Below are 19960 nucleotides of genomic sequence, written 5' to 3' on the forward strand. Positions count from 1 at the left end.
CCTGGGGGCCACATCCGACTCGCCCACAGTCTCTGAATGGCCCTCATAGTGACCATGAAGTCAAAGTAAGCTGAGGTTAGCATGTTAGCTCGGTCCTCGACAAGCATTACAGTTTCTCTTGAGGCCCCCTTTGCAAAATTAACTGCCCACCCCTGCTCTAGAGTATCAGTCACAGTGATACACAAGCCCAGGTTGAAGCTAAATCCAGCGCTTTATTAAGATGGGGTTAATTTGTCTATTTAGCGCAATAGTTGCTCTTTTAACACTTTTATTAAAGCGATAGCTTAAAGAAAAATATGTTACAAGTAGTGTCAGGTTCACTTGTTTATCTAAAATTGGCGGTTGCAGATAAGACTAGCCAACACTCAAACAAAAATGACATCACTTTTTCTTTATATTTTAATGTTTAGTGACAAGCAACTCAACATTGTATTGTACAACACAAAAATAGCTTCCATGATCAAATAAAACAACAATAATAAGGTTATTTTTACGAATTTGTGCCTCAAACGGGGGGGGGGGGGGCACAAGAACCGCCGTTGGGGGCACGGCCCCCAATGATGGTGACCCCTTGGTGACTGGTCCATTTTGTCAATCTAATCTGAATACTTGGCTCCACGTAAAACCAGCTACTATGACACGCTGTCAACAATTGTTTTTTGCCAAGTGACGGCCGCCGTCAACGAATATTGCCGGGCTGAATTTTGGTCCCAGCACGTCCCTGCTGTTGTGCCAATGTTTTAGGTGAAAATTCAGGTTTCCTGTGATTCCTGTGGGACTATTTGATTTACACATTTATCAAAAGAAGTAAAACTTAAAGGAAAAATGGCTAAAATTAAGTTTAAATATGCTATTTACAGGGTTGTTTATCATTGTTACCTTGCTTCCTCTTTTCTTGCTTTTATAACAGGCAATGTTTTTTGCCTTATAGCAAATTGAATTGTAGCTTGCTCTCTGTTAAAACAAAATTTAAAAAAAACAACCTAGTCTTATGCATTTGAGACTTATTGCTGTACCGAACCCGTACCGAACCGTGACCCCTATATATATCTATATCTATATCTATATATATATATATATATATATATATATATATATATATATATATATATATATATATATAATTAAAATTGTGCAGCCCATTTATCGCCTACCGACTACAGCCGTGGTACCCTTCCGCCGTCCGTTTATCCACCGATAAGATAGAAGTCTAGAGCCACTACATTACACACAACACTAAACATTATCAGTAAGATGGCCATGTCATGTGGCCATGTCTGATTCTGCTGTTCAATGTTGATCTATAGAGGACATCAGCTTCACGCTCTTCAGTCTCACACAGAATGTCCTACACGCATGAATTATGCTATGCATTACACGCTCCTGTCATGTCACATGATTTTCACCCAAAATATTGTAAAACGCCATAAGCATAAATGTGAATGCTGGGAGACACTTAATGTGTTCACGCCGATTTGAGGTGGTCAAGCTTCTAAAAGTGGTGATGCATCCAAGATGCATTATAGATGTATCACAACCCTAATGTCTGAAATAAAGGATGTCCTCCCTTTCCATTCTTTGGTTGCCAAGTTGAGTATGAAATGACAAAGACGAAGGACATTTTCTCTATAATTATAGTTAGTTTTCCTTAGTTTTGTAAACATAAAATGTAGTTTCATTTTTTTAAAGCATTTCTGATTTGATTTGATTTCATTAACGAAAATGTTTTTCAAATGTAATTTTTTGTTGTACTGTTGGTTTTCGAAAACTAAAATAAGCTTCATCTGTACCCCCCATTCCAGGTTGGTGTGGAATGCGGTTCTGGAAAAAATGCTCAAAAATCATGTTTTTTACAGGCAGTGAAAGGACATTATCATACATTCAAATGTGAAAAATTGCCGGGTAGACTTTATCTCCCCTCCATTCCACGGAAATGTCTTTCATACAGCAGAGTGTCAAGGGAAAATGTAAAAAAAAAAATGCTGGCTTTTAAAGGCAGTGTGAAGGGGCTTCTGATACTTCCTGCAAAGGTGAAAAATTTGCAAAGGTGAGTTTTCTGGTTATGTCACCTTAGAACTATTATGACAAAGCAACATAGTTTACATGTGTTATTTTTCCTAACACCATGGAAGATTTCGCCAGATCTTATCTCATTTAACAATTTGGAATGCGTAACCTTAAATAACAAGTTAAATGCCTTATATTGCTTATCTGAGGCTATGACTAATGTAATTATGATTTCATCCCCACAGAGAAGGCGTACGAAAAGAATTTTAAGGAATGTGATGGTGGGTTATGTTTTTATTAGACTTAATTTCCATGTGAGCGAAGTGAAACCAAAGAGTTTAACATTGGTTGAAAAAGAGATTCAAAGACTGCTGCACAACGGCAGATATTTGAAGCACATTTTAAGTAATGTGAGCCCAACAGATTTCAAGGAGAAAAAATACAAAACATGTGGTTTATATCATGTGAAAAGAGTCCATCACACACTGTATATATAATTTAGTAGTGAAAATGAAGGGATTAAAAAAAGCAACGTTGTTTTAATGCTTTAAAAAAATGTATATGATATGGGATAAAATCCCACCCGTCGCTACGATTGGGCTGCTACGTTAGCATGCTTGTTTATTTTTGTTATTTCTTTGTTGTTGTCAGTGTTTTACTGTATACCATTGTTCTTCTCTTGGTGGAGCGAAATATTGGGATAACTTAGTCACGACGAAATTCAAATCAGCTCTTGTGCAAGTAGTTAATTAAAGTAAACTACCCACAGCCTCTCTGTATTTCCTGATATCACACAGCTCTTTTATGTTCTCAGTATTGTCAAGTTTCTGTTCACAGGACGTCATACTTGGTCTACAGTCATGCATGTTGAACTTTTCAAGTAGTTTTTCAACATGCTTCCTTTGTGTCGTTTTTATACACTTGTCACTTTGTTCAAAATCAATACGTTTCAGTTTACCTAAATCTTTCATCTTGACTTTTGCTGCCATCATTTCTTTCACGTCCATCAATACTTTTTCATTGCTTGCAGCAATAATCAAATCCTCAACCCAAATTGTGATGATCACTTTTTCATCATTGCTCACTTTTGTGTAAACACAATGATCTGCTGGTTTTTGCCTTTAAAATACCTTTTTCAATATGTTGGAATAAATTTAATATAGACATTTTTGGAATAATTTGTTGTACTTTTTTTAAAATTGAGTTTAAAAATACTTTCATGTGGGGATTTTCTTAAAATACATTTTAATACTTTTAACCAATACTTTACATATATGGATTTAATTTATTGATACATTTAACATGAAGATGTTTTTAAAATATATTATTTACTTTTAAAATACTTTAATAAGGTTATTTCTTGGGGGGCGGGGGATCTCTTTCAAACAATTTAAATCGTATTTATTTATGTATTTCTTTCTTTATTTGTTTATTTAATATACAGCACTTAATAGTTACACCACAGGAAATAACAGTCTTAGACCCCTATCAGATCCCGTAGCTATGTGAAACCAGTTTTCTGGTGTGGGACGGAGGCCCGGCGTGGTGCTCATTCAAACCCAGCATGCTGAGAGTTCTTGTACTGTATAATTTATGAGAGTGCATTAAACAGCCTCACACCGGGCAGCCTATCATGTAAACAGATCAGGGCTTTTACAGGCAGCTCGCCGGCTGTTTAAACAGTCGAGAGGAAGAGGGGAGAAGGAGGGAAATTAAAAAGCTTAATGGGAAACATGTGTGTGGGTGTGCATGCGTGTGTGTGTGCGCGTGTGTACATGTGTTGGTTTTGCAAGAAGAAGTCGACATGGAAGTGACAGTGTGGAGCTCAAGTACACACATAAAAAGGGGCCTAACACATCGAATCACTCAGACACGCACACACACGCACACACAAACCACAAAACCTGACTTTGATCGGGTCCAGCTGTGAGCGTATCAAAGGCAACATGTGGAGCAGAACCGCTGCACACACCATCGGGTCCAGATGGAGCCTGCTGGCCGCTTTCCTTACTTGATATATTTCTCCTGATATGACATATCCACCCCCCACAATCATATTATCGGTTTTACTTGGAATAAGCCCAAGTGAGCTGTGCGTGTTGGCCCAATTAGTGTGTAAACCACGCTGCACTGAATGTATCACTCGGAACGCAAACAAATGACAATGGAAGAAAAATGGGGATCTCTTGTACCGTATTTACTTCTCAGACTTTTTGGCGAAGGAATGGAGATCAGTTTTATTTGAGAGGAGACTCAGGGCCGTGACAACAAAGTGTAGATGGTGGAGTATAATACTGCTACATTAGCATGATTGTTTATTTTTGTTATTTCACACATATCTCCTCAAATGTTACATGAAGAATCTCCTCGACCAATGAAAGGAAAGGAACATTCGCAGGCCAACTTTGCATCGCCAATTCCGTATGAACAAAAAAGTACGGTCCTACTTTATGTGAAGAGGGTATTACATTGAAACCCTGTTTATCCATTCGTAAGTTTCACGCGCGATTGGTGAAACCCAGGAAATGTGATTATACCTCTCCCAAATGCGTAAAACGTATTGGAACAGCTCCCTTTTATCAATGCGCAATTTTCAAATATTTCTCAGCGCCTGTTCTCTCATTTTCACTGTTTTCTAAATGAGAGGCAAAGCTTCTTGCTTCAAGCTATTTATCTATCACACCCAGTTTAGTATAAATCTGTCACAAAAAAACAACAGACTCTTTAAAACTGTTCAACTTTAAACACCGTAATGTTCCATCAGACTGTATAGTTTCGTCTAATGAAAGCCCGCTTCATTTCTTCATTGCAACGCATCATGTCAAACACCATAGACAGTCTACCAGAAATTAGCATAGACGGTAATTCTTCAAACAACTGCTACTTTCCAACACACATAGCAGCAACACATTCCGTGCCATGAAAAAGGTGCGTGGCCCATTACATCAAATTAACACAGCATTTCAGAAAAACGGTTAATTATCCTGATGGTGGTGTGAGGATCTGGAGCTGCTTTGCTAATTCAGGACCTGGACGCCTCACTGTGATTGATAGAACCACGAATTTTTCTCTTTACCATAAAATCCTCGGTGAGAATGTTCATCCATCAGTTTGTGACCTCTAGCTGAAGTGTACTTGAGTTCTGAAGCAAGACAATGATCCAACAGTACCAGCACCAGTAAGTTCATTTCTGAACGTCTTTTAAGAAAAACAACAAAATGAAGGTTTTAGATTGGCCTAGTCAAAGCCTGGAGTTGAATCTGATTGAAATGCAGTGGCATAAAAAAGCCGTTTATGCTTGAAATCCCTCCGGTGTCGCTGAATTAAAGCAATTCTGCAAAGAAGAGTATCCAGAGATATCTTCAAAGAGATGTGAAAGACTCATTGCCAGTTGACGTTTGATTAAGGGTGGCCCAACCTGTTATTAGGTTTAGGAGCCAAGTATTTTTTTTCACACAGGGCCAGAAGTCCTCCCATAAGCATCTCCAGTTGGTCCAAAATGCGGCTGTTCCCCTCGCGAACTGTAGCTCATTGAAGGGAGCACATATCTTATACATATCTTATCCTGTACTTTATAAAAACATACATTAATAACAATTAAATACAATGTAAAAAAAATAAAACAATTGGTGCGCCATTGTTGAGCGTATTTATTCAGCTGTCACTGTGTATTTTTACACAGTACAATTTTCGAAGTTGACAGTTGGCCACCATGTGGTAGTATTATACCTAGACATTATATACATATTGTAGATTTGATGATGAAACACAAAAGAATGTCGTAAGCAAACTGCAGTAATATCTGTTGTTTGTAGAGTATAAAGAATATATTCATGAGATTATTGTTATATGCTCCGTATGTATGAGTTGTGTCACCTTTTGCTGTCGAAAATCAGTTGTTTATTCATTTACAACTAGTGTGATATATGCTAGTTTTGTTAGCCCCTCTGTGACATTTATTATTAATATGCGTTAACATTAAGCTAAATTATGTGGTTTGGTTGCACCAACGATTTGATGTTCAAATTTTACAGTCAACTTTAATTGGGCGAGCATTAGCTAGCATTTCACCACGTTTTTGAAGACTTAGCCATCTGCTGTCATTTGTTGCGAAGCTTGCTGCAAACCACCTAGTGCTCGCATCCCAAATTTTTACTCACGAGTCAAAGAAAAAAAAATCAGTCAAGCAATTGCTCATGTCGAGAAAACTTACAAGTTGAGCCACGTGTAAGCCAAGATACTGTACCACTGTACATCCCAAGGCGGACGTTTTTGGGGTCAACTTCATTTGCACAGTCCGTGCCAACTCCCTGTGGAAAACAGTGGATCACCACGTTCACACACATGCAGTTACCATTGGAGGCATTCATTCACAGCAGATGTGTGCTGAGCAAAAAAAAAAAAAAACAAAAAAAAAAAACAAGACAAACAACAGTGCGTGATGGCATTGACAGAGTTGTGTGTGTGTGGGTGTGTGTGTGTGTGTGTGGAGAAGAACAAGGCCTATGTCATAGCACAAGGACACCAAACCTAATAAATTACTTTAATTGCACGCAAACCGTTGTGATGAAGACATCATGTCAACAGATGGACCTCAGACGCCATGTGGACAAATAACATTGTTTTGTAATGGACCAGAACGCAAATGTGCCACAACAGGAATTGTGCCTTTACAAACAAAGCAATTGGAACCACATATTTCAGCAAAGTAGTCAAAACAGCTCTCAGTGTGGCACAGTGCCCAAATTAGATGGCAAAACATACAAACGGAGATAAAAACTTTGTTGCGTTGTGTGTTTTACAGTTATCGGCATACTTTGTGTCATGGTTTGTTTTCTTCTGTGGGGATCTTTTTTCTCTTTTTTTATCATTAAAACGAAAGTCAAAGCCAAAGCAAAACACACATGCAGAGACAAACATTTAATTTGTGTCGGGTTTTATGGCTATAAAAGACAAATATGCTAATCATTTCGCTCCATTTCCAGTTCATTGGTTATTGTGGGACTCTTCATCATTTCATTTGCAACTTTCTGTGGTGTTAGTGTGAAAAAAGCCAAAGAAAAAAAAACAAAAAAAAATGAGGATTTAATCTGTTCAATATCACCCCCAGCTAAGTGTCAAACTACCGTATTTTCCGGACTATACATCGCTCCGGTCGCATCAGCCATACAATGCATAATAAAGAAGATATATAAATCACACTGGAGTATAAGTCGCCCCCCCTCACCCCCTCTCGGAATCCAAGTTGTCTCTGCCGCGTAACGCAAATAAATATGTCCATATAAATCAAATTCATAAAATTGTGCTCTTAGTACACATCATTTCCACCGAGCTACGATGGTAACATTTAGCTAACATCCACACATGTAGCATTACAAGAAAGTTACGGTAAAATAACTTTAAACTCACCAAAACGGTTGTAGATTGATTAAATAAGTCTTTTATTTATTGCCAACCATGTAGAACGTTTCCAAGTCTCCAAAAGTATTTTTGTAGTCGGTCGTAATTATCTGTTCTCTCCTCCACTCTCGTGCGTGCGTGTGTGCGGCTGGGTGATGATGCAAGACCATGCACTGCCAGGCATGGTGCCTTTTAAAGACACAGTACACTATTTCGTATAGATGGATTGATAGACGGTCAAATTGTGTTTTTATCATACTATTTTAATTACTTATTTAACACAATATTAGATTTTAAGCGTTTAAATTATTCATGCATTTTAATAGCTTTTAGGATTCATCTTTATGTTTCTTTATGTGGGTTAAAATAACATGTGAAATGATATACAGGTAATAATGTGTTAATAATTTCACACATAAGTCACTCCAGAGTATAAATCGCACCAGCGGCCAAACTATGAAAAAAAACACGACTTCTAGTCCGGAAAATACGGAAAACAAAATGAAATGTGATTAAAACAACCACATAACATTTGTTGCATTTAAGTTCGCTACACATAGGGCCCTATTTTCGAAGGCAGATGCTCGGCATATATAGGGGTACATCTTCATTTTGGTGCCACCTAGTGGGGAGCGGGCGGAGGAGCCAACCAGCAAGAGGAGCGCCAGCTTGGGACGGGCTCTGACCGAGCTGCTGTGCACCCACGCCATGGCTTTGGTGGCATTTCCTATAGGCCCTTCTTCGTTCGTGCTTCTTCCGCATGCAAATTAGGCATCAAAATTCAACACCGACATTTTCAAATTCGAACGATCCTGGGAGAACCGGAATTTTCCATTCCCGGTTCTTACACCTTACACCCAGCATCTGACAATTTAGGGAGAACAATTAGAGTCAATTTTAGACCATAAAGTACAATATTAGAGAGTGTTATTTTACTCATTAGAAATGTTCACAAAAAAGAAAATTGGTGTGGGAGAAGGTTGAAACAAATGAAACTCTCCTCACCAAAACTGCAAAATCCCAAATGTGGGGGAGTGAAACTATAACATCCGCCTTGTTTCTCTCCATTTTCATTCCCTCCATCACTCCATTTCCTTTGAAGCGGCCTCTCTTGTCCTCGCAAGGATGAAACAGAAAGTAAAATGGCGGCGGCTTTCAAGCACACTCGACATGTCTTTTATGTTTGGAAAGTCGGGAGAAAAGTGATTTGTAGCTTCTGCATTTTACACTATGACTTCAAACACATTCTCTTTGTTCTCAGTGCTTTTTACCATCTCGCTTGTTGTCCAGTTGATGCACAACTGCATACTTTTCACAGTCATTAGGTGTGTGTGAGTGTGTGTGTCAAAAAGGGGTACAAAGATGTCTGTTTAGAGCAGGAATGGGAAGTACTGCCTGTTCTTCAATCAGGCCCACCAAGCATTTACATTATCAAGAGTCCCATAATATTTGTTGCCTATTTTTTTTCTCTAAAACTGGACAATTAAAATGAATTTACAACTACGTTTTGTTTCATTTATTTAATTCATTAGAAAAATAACAGATTTTTTTTGGAAAATAAATAAATAAATAAAATACAGTGGGACCTTGGTTTTTGTTTGCCAATGTATTTGTACGATTTGTTTTTTCGTGATTTGTTTTTTTGTCAAAATTGTGTTCATTATGTATAAACATGCACATTTTTTTTATAAACAGGCACTTATTGTTATTGAAGTAGTCGTTGTTCTGGGTGTTGCAAGTCCCCACTAATCACGTGTGCATGTGTATGCTGCATAAGTGTGTGTGCGTGCGTGTGTACATTCTCCTCGGCTAATCCAAGAGATCGGCCTAGACAGTGAGACTCTTGTGACCTCTTTGAAGTAATCACTAATGCCGTTAAATCACAACTGAGATCCCACACGTACTCAAGATAAAGATAGACACACACACACACGCACACGCAAACGGGTAAACATAATTAAGGAGCGCAAGAGGTGGGCAATTCCGTCTGACCGACGGACCGGTCTGTCTGTCCATCACTGACGGACGCCCGTTTTGCTGCCGTTTGACGATGGGAAACTCAAAAGAAAACGACGGTCTAAGCACAGACCTAGTGGATTTTCATGTCTGTGTAATCATCAACTAACCTGATCAAGTCCAAATGGACCTCGCAGTCCATCATTGACGGACGCCCGTCTTGCTGACGAGAGACGGAAACGCAACCCAGACTGTATTGACTGTATATGTACAGCAGGTGGTGGTATGCACCAAAGAGAGAGTCATGACTTAGTCAGGATGACTAAGAAAGTAGCTTTGAATACTGAGACAGTTTTAAAGAGAAGTTATTGTGAATTCAGTTTTACATTTCGATTTTGATTTTTGGAAGGAGTAGGGCTAGGAGGTTGTGAAATGGTATTTTGTAGGGCCATACTCCATTTCTGAAGGTGCATTAATGCACCAAAAGTTGTTTGCCAACCACTAAAAGACAGAAGAAGAAGAAGAAGATGAAGAAAAAGAAGCAAAATAAGAAGGAGAAGAAGAAGATGATGAATTCGAAGAATAAAACACTGATTTGTAATGGGCACTTTATTTCGGATTGCACAAGAACGAGGAAGAATTTTAATCCAGCAGGCTCCCATTCAACAGTTCAAGAATAAGCGGAGATGTCATTCCTTTCGTCCTGGAAAGACGCCCATTTTGGGAATGGAGGACTGAGGACGAGAAGGTTTTTTTTTTTTTTTTTTTTTAAAAAGGACGGACTAAGGACGGATGACGAATGACGGACCGGCAAACTTTAGTAAAATGCCCACCTCTGAAGGAGCGGATATGTAATGGGTCGACCCTCCTGCATTTGTGAGCATGCCTTATAGTTGTGCTGGTTCAGTTAAAAGGAAATGAGTTTAATGCTGCTTTCGCGGCCACTGCGAAATAGCTCAAAAGATTAAGATGGTATGGATGTAAACAAAAAGCATGTCCCCATTAGTACAACAAATGTGAAATTTGGTAAGACTCCATATGTGAATTCATCTGGGAGACTGTTTGATAGTAGGCGCTGCCACTTTGTGTAGCAACAGAGCTCAAATGGAACGTAAACATGAATGAACACAAAATTGTGGAGAGACCACACACTAATGTCTACCGAAATGCTAATTGTCATGAAAGACACCATCTCCACGCAGGTTAAGATCATCTGTAGTACTGCGCAGCAAACATGTTAACAACGTGGTAAAAAGCAACGCAAGGCTCTTTGGTCGGGCGACTGAGAACGAGAGTGGGCGAACTCAATCCTTGTCATTTTTAAGGTGAGTGCAGAAAGTAGAGAAAATGCATATCTTTCAGATGGATAATGGCGCAAATCGAGGTTAAGCCTGGAAATAGACTGTCTCTTTGGGAAAATCAATCCATTTCCCGAAATTCCCGATGCCCAGCATGCCCCTGCTGACCGGGATTCAACCTATGAAACTGGAGATGACGAAGAAGGCCTACCTCAATCGGGGGTAAAAGCACAAGCAATGAGATCTAATATCAATATCCAATATGATCAATTTCTCCCAAAAAGTGATTGCAGCCGTAAAAAATGAAATCTCTCCTGCAAAAAAAGGACTTACCCCACTTTAGTTGTCAGTGGCTAAAATAGGCTCACAGTTTGTCAACACAAGCATCCACTGCTTGACAACATACAGTAATGCCACACTTTGATTCACCTGGGAGACTATTTATGGGTTGTTGGTTTGGTTAGCAACATGGGTCAAGAGGGCTCAGCAAGTAATCTACATTTCATGTGTTTTGTTTTGTGACCCTTCGAAACATTTTGCAGATCAATGCTAAATCTATTAGAGGAACTTAGCGTGTAATGGCTAGCCTCCTATCAGCTCGGGGGATCTCTGGGCATTTAAATACGGACTCGGGGGCTCATGTGGCATTCAGCATGGGATCCTGCCCACGCTTTAAACCCTGATAGATTTAACAAGGTCGAACAACGCCGGCCAATCACGATGTTCCGGGAAATGGTTGCGTGACGGCAGCAATTAGGCACGAAACAGAGCGGTGCTCTTTCTGGCTCAAACAGGATATTGAGCCATGCGGCAGGCTGGAATTGGAAGCAGAAAGGGGAAGAGTATATACAGCAAGCACACATGGATGGGCAGCGGGGAGAACACATTTGTTGTGTGCAGCAGTACACATATTTTTTGTTACTGTACTTGAGTCCATTTTTCTGTACTTTAAATAAGTATTCATCTACTTATTACTTTTACTCGATACATATGAAAACAGATGTGTGTGCACTGCCTACTACTCCTTACTTTGGAAAAATAGGCTTGTTACTGTTTGCAGCCACCAAAGAAGATGACATGATGTAAAAAAAAAAAAAAAAAAAAGATCAAAATACAGAGCGACAAAGTTAACCGTGATTGAGATCTTCATTGATGGATTGATCAATTCCGATTTCATGAGGCAGGATGCGATGCATCGAGCGCTAACAACAACAACCAATTGATTGATTGATTGAAATGTTTATAGACAACAAAGCATGGGTAAAATATAGCTACATTGGCACACCTGCTGCCAAAGGGATAAAAACACAATAAAGCTATAGGTTTACTTCCATTGCGGTCGGTCCCTCGGGTGTGTAAGTGTGCATGACCATATGCTTGCATGTCCGTTTATGTGTGCGCATGATGACTATGGAGGGAATGTGTGGGTGTGTCTCCGCACGGACAAATAGCATTCACTGTAGGGGAGCAACATATTCCCTAACCGTGGCCTTATTTTGAAGAATTGTCTGATTTTGTTAGCTCCTAGAATGAATTATGGAGAATATTAGGGATGGGAATCAATAATTGGCTCTTGTTTAGATTCACTGTAATTAGATTCCGAGGAATCATTTGAATGCTCGCCTGACAATTCTGCTTATTGATTCCACTTGGACAATACTTGACCGGAGCTGCCGACTAATAGAAATTTTCAAAAATCTAAATTTCCATATTATAATTGCAGTATCAGGGTGTACCCCGCCTGCTGCCCAAAGATAGCTGGGATAGTCTGATTAATATTGCGTTAGTGTAATATGAGTTAAGCAGCAAAATGTACATGTTTATTTTGCACACAAGAAATAAATATTTTTTTAAAACACCTAAAACTAATACTAAAACTAAAAACTCAACTAAATCAAAGCCTTTTTGAAAATAATAAAAACTGACAAACCTGCTCTGAAAATTAATTAAAACTAACGAAATTTAAAAAGCAGAACTCAAAATTAAATATGAAAGAACTATAATGAAAGTTCCATAACTATTATTATAACCTATTTTAACCCTGGCCACAACTTCAGTGGAATTGGCATTTGTGCTTAATAAAAAAAATCTAGTAAAATTAAATTAATTTTTAAAATTCAAAATCAGTTATACTTCTGAATTCTTGAAAATTCATGAAATACAATTATTAAAAAAAAACAATAATCACTTTAAATGAACAACTATTTTTTCCTTTATTCTTTTTAAAACATGAAACCAATTATTTGGGGGATTCTTTAAAAACCTTAACAACTTATAGTAAAATTATTCTTGTTTTAAACTATACAATATGTTTTAAAGATTAATATAGTTTTTGAAAAAGAGAAAAAAGAATCTTAAAAACTTATATTTGAGGGTGGGAGATTCTGCTGCACCAAACCTTAATGGATTCTATTTTGCTCAGGCCTCAATCCAAACTTTCATTGAGTTCTGTTATGTAATTTTTGCATAGGCAAACTAAGTAACCAACGACTCAAAACATGAACACTTGCCTCTCATAATATTTCCAAATAATGCCCTGGGTGGATAATCAAAAAAAATGCAGCGTTTTGTGAATCAAATCACTCATTGCAGAAATTCCCCTGCCGAAGGTGGTCATACAAAAGATGTCAAGTAAACGCTACATGGAAGCACCAGCCATGAAAAAAAAAAAAAAAAAAAAAAAAACAGGAAGTGGAGAGGAATGATTATGAACGCCCCAAAGTGATTGTCTATGGCCTGTTTTAAATGTGACATTATAAAATAGCGCTAAAGTGTCTCAGCTTTGGTGCCCGAATTGCAGCTCGCTCTCTAAAACGCTAAAGAGCAAGTGACACCGGTAGAAAAATGTCGGTGAAACTGCGACATGGCTGGGAGAGTTCAAGAAGACTTACGCGACAGAAGCGACCGAACTGTGGACAGCTGAACAAATAGCCCTTGTGTTTAGCTTGCGGGGCTTTGAAGCGAATGACGATAAGGCCCGCTGTGTCTGTGGCTTACAGAATTGATTCGCAATTTTCCTTTGGCGCAATAATCTTTTTGCTCTACTTCTTCAAACTGTGAGCATCCCAATCGTGCTCACAAAAGGGCTGCAAATCAGCGCTGAAACACATGACAGCATGTCTGATGAGTTTTAGTGTAAAAGAAAGTACTGTGCCTGGTCGTTATATTACTGGCCCTCTTAAAATTGATTTGTTTCTTATTATTTTTATTCCAACAACTAAATCAAGTTTTGGAGGGCTTTAACATCCCCAGAAATTTGCTGCCCTGTGCATCCTGGTGGCGATTCATGTATAGGATATACTGTAAGACAATACCCACTTAAACTCCATCAGTGGCGCCCGCTTGGAATTTTAGAAGAAGTTAGGCTCAACACAGGTCAGCGATTTGTCTTGTAGCAGTCATTTTACCAGGTAGTTCTACAGTATCGCTGCCCTCTTGGAATTGCGTCATTTCTTGCGAGCCGCCCACACGCATGACAACTCGCCACACGAGCCGAATATACTTGATTGTGTGACTATTACATTAGTTGGACAGATTTTCTGTTAAAATGTCAACAAAGCGCGACAGTGGCTGGAAAAAGTCCGCAAACGTTGGTGATGTATTAAGTGTGTGTAATGTGTGGCTTGGGTTTGCTGGTTGGACCTTAGCCTAGTGTCTCTTGGGCATTACAGATGCCCACAGAAGGCAGGCCACCATCGCTCACCGCAGCAGAAAAGGTTTCAAAGTGGCTAAGTAGGAAGGCTGATACAAGTCTTCTACTTAAAATATAATTACTTTCATGTAAAATTGTTTTACTTTTGTCTTGAAAATGTGCCTTTTTGCCTGAATTTTTTTTAATGATGACTTTTTTCTTTTAAAAAAATGGCATTTTTCTTTCCCAGAAATTCCCTCCAAAATAATTACTTTTTTATTCTTAAAAAAAAAAAAAAAAATCCAGGAAAGGGACTGCATTATTCTTGAAAATAAAATGTACTTTTCTTGAAATATATAACTTTTAACTTGCTAACTTAAAACTGTATATATTAGTTTTTTTGGAAAAATATGAATTTGTCCCTGAAGACTTTCAAAAATATATTGACTTAAAAAAAAAACTAATTGCACGTATGTATGTTATTGGGCGGTCCGGTGTTTGACTGGTTAGCACGGGCGCCTCACAGTTCAAAGGTCATGGGTTCTATTTTGGCCCCGGAATCCCTGTGTGGAGTTTGCATGTTCTCCTTGTTCCTGCGTGGGTTTCCTCCGCGTCCTCCGGTTTCCTCCCACATTCCAAAAACATGCATGGTAGGTTAATTGGACACTCTAAATTGCCCCTAAGTGTAACTGTGAGTGTGAATGTTTGTTTGTCTCTGTGTGCACTGCGATTGGCTGGCAACCGGTTCAGGGTGTACCCCGCCTACTACCCGAAGACAATTGGGATAGGACCCGAAACACCCGCAACCCTTGTGAGGATAAGTGGTTAGGATAATGGATGGGTGTTATTTATTCAACAAATATGACTTTTCTCAGGAAGTATAACCTTTTCTCCAAATATATCACTTTTATTGAAAAATCAAGGTTTTTTCCTTCAAGCAGTAATTTTTCCTCTTCAATATAACATGACTTTTTGTCTAAAAAAATTATGCCTTTTTTTTCAAAATTATTGGGCAGATTTTCTTTCCTAGGTTGGGAACGAAGCACATCAGTGGCTACAAAATGTCAACAAACTGTTGACGCATTTAGTGTGCTTGTGACAACATGCGTGCGTGCCTGTGTGTGTGTGTGTGATGTGTGTGTCACACTTCCTCGGGAAATAGTGCCTAATGAAAGGCAGACGGACTTAAGTCCTGGCCAGACTGGCGTAGCATGACAACGTGCCACTGACTTTTGTTACCCTTCAATCAATGTTTGAAAGTCTCTTCTGAGCTACAATGATGCAGGGCAATTTGGGATAAAACTGTCTATGAAATGTGTTTATGAAGCGTGCGTGTGCGCGTGTGCGCGCGTGTGTTTAGGGTCAAAACCGACAATTGTCAGGCCCCAGTGTGGTAGCTGTGAGTACTTTAGCAGGGAGTTGAATGCTCGAGTAGTTAGCAATGATGCATGTGACACCAGTGGTGCGGATTTTGAAGCCCACATCAGTGAAATTGCTTTTCCACAAGCCAAAGAAAAAAGTTGCTCGAAGGAAAAAAGCTGTTTCTCAGACGACCAGACAGAAATCCACCCTGCCCCAAAGCTTTGATAAATAAATAAATAATACAAATTCAGAGTTTTCATGTATTTTTATGCCGCATGCAGTCGATTTCAACATTGGGACCTTGCTTCAGGAAAGTGAAGTAAAACTGAACTTTTTTATGGAAGATTACGGAAGACACATCATTACGATTATATCATTTCGCTCGCAAAAACACTGACGCTTATTTTTACGTCCAAATGTCTCTTAACAACAGGCAGTGAGTGAGGCTTACTTAGGCAAGGCTGGGATGTGAAAGTACAGTTTGAAGGAAAATGGGCGTGTATGAAAAAATGAAAAATACAATTTAAAAAAAGTGTTAACAAAACTAATAAACACCCCAAAAAACCTATAGCACCAAATAGGCTTTGTTTTGGTATTTGTCAGTTCATCCAAGACATAAGCTAAAATGAATTAAAATTAAAATTCATTTTAAATATATTGATTTAAATATAAATCTGGCACTATTCTTTTGAGGTTCATGTATCAATAAATCGGTGCTGTAAGTTGCGACTAAAATAAACCACAAGCATTTTTCATCTACTAAATCTCTCTTCAGTCTGTCTGTGACTCTCATGAACAGAAACAAGCAACTTTTAGTGGAGAAAAGTACGATCGCTACTTTTCAAGGGGAATAACAACCATATATCTGTAAGCCCACTCGAAAGGTTTGCACCTTGCAGCGACGAAATGATTTGTTTACAATAATGGACAGAAAGCAATGTAAGTTAAATGTATAAAAACATGCATATTAAAAAAAGCCCACTACAACTGCAGAATGTGTCTCAAAAATGTTTCCTGTACATTGCAATATCAATGTCATCTAACTTTAAAAGGTGATATGTGTTTTTTTATATCATCTTTTATATTTTTATATTTTTTATATATATTTTTTTTTGCTACACAATAATTATTGTGAACACTTATTTTTTATCTCACACTTGGCAAACTTAGACTGAAGACTGAAAGTACTAAAAACCAAGCTAAAACAAAGCACTTTTTGGGGGATAAAAAAACAGTAAAAATCAACAAATCGCCTCTAAAAACAAGCTCTAAACAAAATAAAAACTACATGGAATGAAAAATCCCAAACTATTAGAACCCTCGCGTGTGTGTGTGTGTGTGTGTGAGCGTGTGTGCAAGAGTGTGTGTGTGTAAACACAGATGGAAGCACAACATCGGCCACGATGCTGGCATGCGTGTATGCGTGTGTGGGTGTGAGTGTGTATTTCCGGATTGTGGGTGGGCCCATTAGCCCACAACCTCTCACAGTTTCGGGGTCAGTGGTTGACGGGGAAAAAGTAAAGGAAAATGTTCCCAACCACGAATGCTTGCATACAAAGTCGGACCACAATGACCGCAACGTAGTGCCAAACTATACAGGCATATATACACGCGCTCAGAAAACACCCTGATCATGTGACACACATCATAACAAACATTTCTCATGTAAAACAAACACACTGACGTGTGTGTGTGTGTGTGTGTGTGTGTGTGTGTGTGTGTGTGTGGCTTGCTCTATTGAAACTTGATCCTAATTCAAAGCATATGATGAGACCGCTGTTTGATCTCGGCATGTGTGTGTGCCTGTGGTCATACAATTACTTAACACATGTGATAGGTTAATGGTCACATGCACACTTTTTCCGCCTTCATGAAAATATTTGAAAGAATTGGCTGCTGTCTTGCAATTTTGAGAGTTTTTGATACAGCTCACTAACCTCTAGAAAAGGATTATTCCGCCAAGGACCAAAATCTTGCCAAGTATTTCAATGTGTCTGATTGAGTGTGAGGTCGAGAGGTATTTATTTTAATCTCGGACATGATCTTGTATGTGGACTGGGAATTACAGACTGCATCAGAACTGACAGAACTTGAATATTTGAGTCCAAAATCACTTTGTACACTTACACTTCCATCCAAAAGTCTTGGACTTAAAATGGACTGGAGTAAGACTTAAAATTTAGCTGCATGAAATATTAACAACCAAACATTTGCATTCTTCTTCTCTGATGCTTTTCCAGACTGTTACTTGTAAAAATGCACAATCTCTATACCCTACAGCTGGGGTGTTCAAATCCAGTCCTCGAGGGCCGCTGTCCTGCATGTTTTGAATTTTTCCCGCCTCCAGCACACCTGATTCAAATGCTCAGCTCATCAGCAAGCGCCGCAGAAGAAAATTTCCATGCCCCAAATTAGTCGTACACTGGCTAATGTTGACCGAAAATGGATTTGAAGTTGTTTAATTGCATAATTTGTGTGCCTGTGCTGTCTAACGCCTGGCAATGTAATCATGTATTTACTACATTGTAGTACTCTTCCATACCAGCAGGTGACAGCAGCAGCAGGTAGCTAATTGTCTTTGTTTAGAGACAATCGAATTAGTGACGCATGTTTATCCAAACAGGCCCATGTTTCACACTATCAATGTGAAACATAAAATACTTTTTTCGTTGTGTTTATTTCATTCCTATTGAAGACATTATAATATAACGTCATTCTTCAATGTTAAAAATGCTTATATAAACAATACAACACTTACATTGTTAAAATAAGATTTTTTTTTTTTCACAATTTCAGCTGGTGGTGTGCCGCGGGATTTTTTTCAATGGAATAAAATGTGGCTTGACTCAAAAAAGTTTGAAAAACACTGCCTTAGTTCATATTGTAAATGGATCTGCCTATTAATTAAAATTTGTTGGTACCACTTTTGGTAGTTTTGGAGCTCATTTGGAGCTCGTTTGAATGTGCATGGGTGCCTTATGGTGTGGTCTGCTGATGTATGTTGTTGCTGTTGATGTTGAACCACTTGAATGTGTGCCTCGCATGAAATATTACTATCCTCCAACAGACTTTAAACACAGATGGAAATGCAACATCGGCCATTGTGCAGGCAGCGGGGTGTTTGCGTGTGTGCGCGTGGGTGTGTGTGCGTGTGTTTGTGCGTGTGGTTCGCCCTGGGCTGATGCGGGGAGGCATGTGGTGGCCATTTAGAAGGATTAGAACTGTCAGAGACATCAAGCACAACTAATTATTCTGTTAGCACACTATACCGCGGCGGAACGTGTGTGTGAGTGTGCGTGTGTGCGCGTGCATGTTAAAAATAGGGGAGAGAAGAAGATGGAGCACAGACGGAAAGTCAGACGGACAAAGACAAAATCGTCACTGTCTGATGACAACCGTAAATATGTACAAATTAAGGAATTTTCCCAGAAGCAATAAAAACGGTTTTACATCAAAGAATTTCATAATAACGTTGTTAGTGTATAACATCCGCATCTGTTTAATAACATCTCTCTGTGACCGTGATATTTTTTAGATTATGTTTATTTTGCCTATTTTAGGTCACAACACACTACAAACATTACATTGCTACTTCACATTGAAATTAGCAGAGCTGGGCATTTCGTCCCGGGGGCGAAACAGTCCATCCATCCGTCCTGGACGGACGCCCATTTTTGGGACGGGGGATGACAAGTTTTTAAAAAGGGACGGACTAAGCAAGGTGGATTTTAGTCCGTCCCACTAATCGTCCCTCATGCGAGTGACGTGGCCAAAGTTCATCTCAACTTACTCGGCGAAATGGGCAAATTAAAAAAATGTCCTCCGAACGCTTGAAACGCGCCACTAGTTACCCCAACTCCGCGTACTTACTTGCATTAGGAACGCCCCGGCCGTAACGCTGTGCGCTTCACACGTTCGGTCCGCACGGAGGGAAGAAAAAAAGGAAGGAGATGAAGAATGAGATGAAGAAAAAGAAGGTGAAGAAGGAGCGCTGGCGTTTGACCGCGGGAAATTTGAAACCTGAATGCCGCAGCCGCTTCATTCACGCACATCGGAGAAGCTATTTTGCCTACGACGATGCAAGACTTGGAATCGCAAAATATACATTGCTGGAAATCATCTGCTTGAAACGTTACATTTATAATTCAAGGTTGTCGCCACTGTGGTTTATTAAAGCAAAGCGACAGCGCTACAATACAAAGTGAATGGAGGTGTGATCTAAAGTGGAAATATGTGTTTTGAAGATGGAGATACTTGTTGTATACGGCACATGATGTTATAAACCCTGTTTTCATTGGCTGTTTGG

General features: G+C 39.0%; 1 protein-coding gene across 1 annotated transcript in view; it reads right to left on the reverse strand.

Moving 5' to 3' along the window:
• The window catches only part of LOC147147042 (transducin-like enhancer protein 1), a 62940-nt gene that overhangs the window by 39219 nt on the left and 3761 nt on the right, over positions 1-19960 (reverse strand). The gene's annotated exons all lie outside the window — the stretch shown is intronic.

This window comes from Filicampus tigris, chromosome 5 (assembly GCF_054856515.1).
Source record: "Filicampus tigris isolate MCC_2025a chromosome 5, RoL_Ftig_1.0, whole genome shotgun sequence".
Taxonomy (NCBI): domain Eukaryota; kingdom Metazoa; phylum Chordata; class Actinopteri; order Syngnathiformes; family Syngnathidae; genus Filicampus; species Filicampus tigris.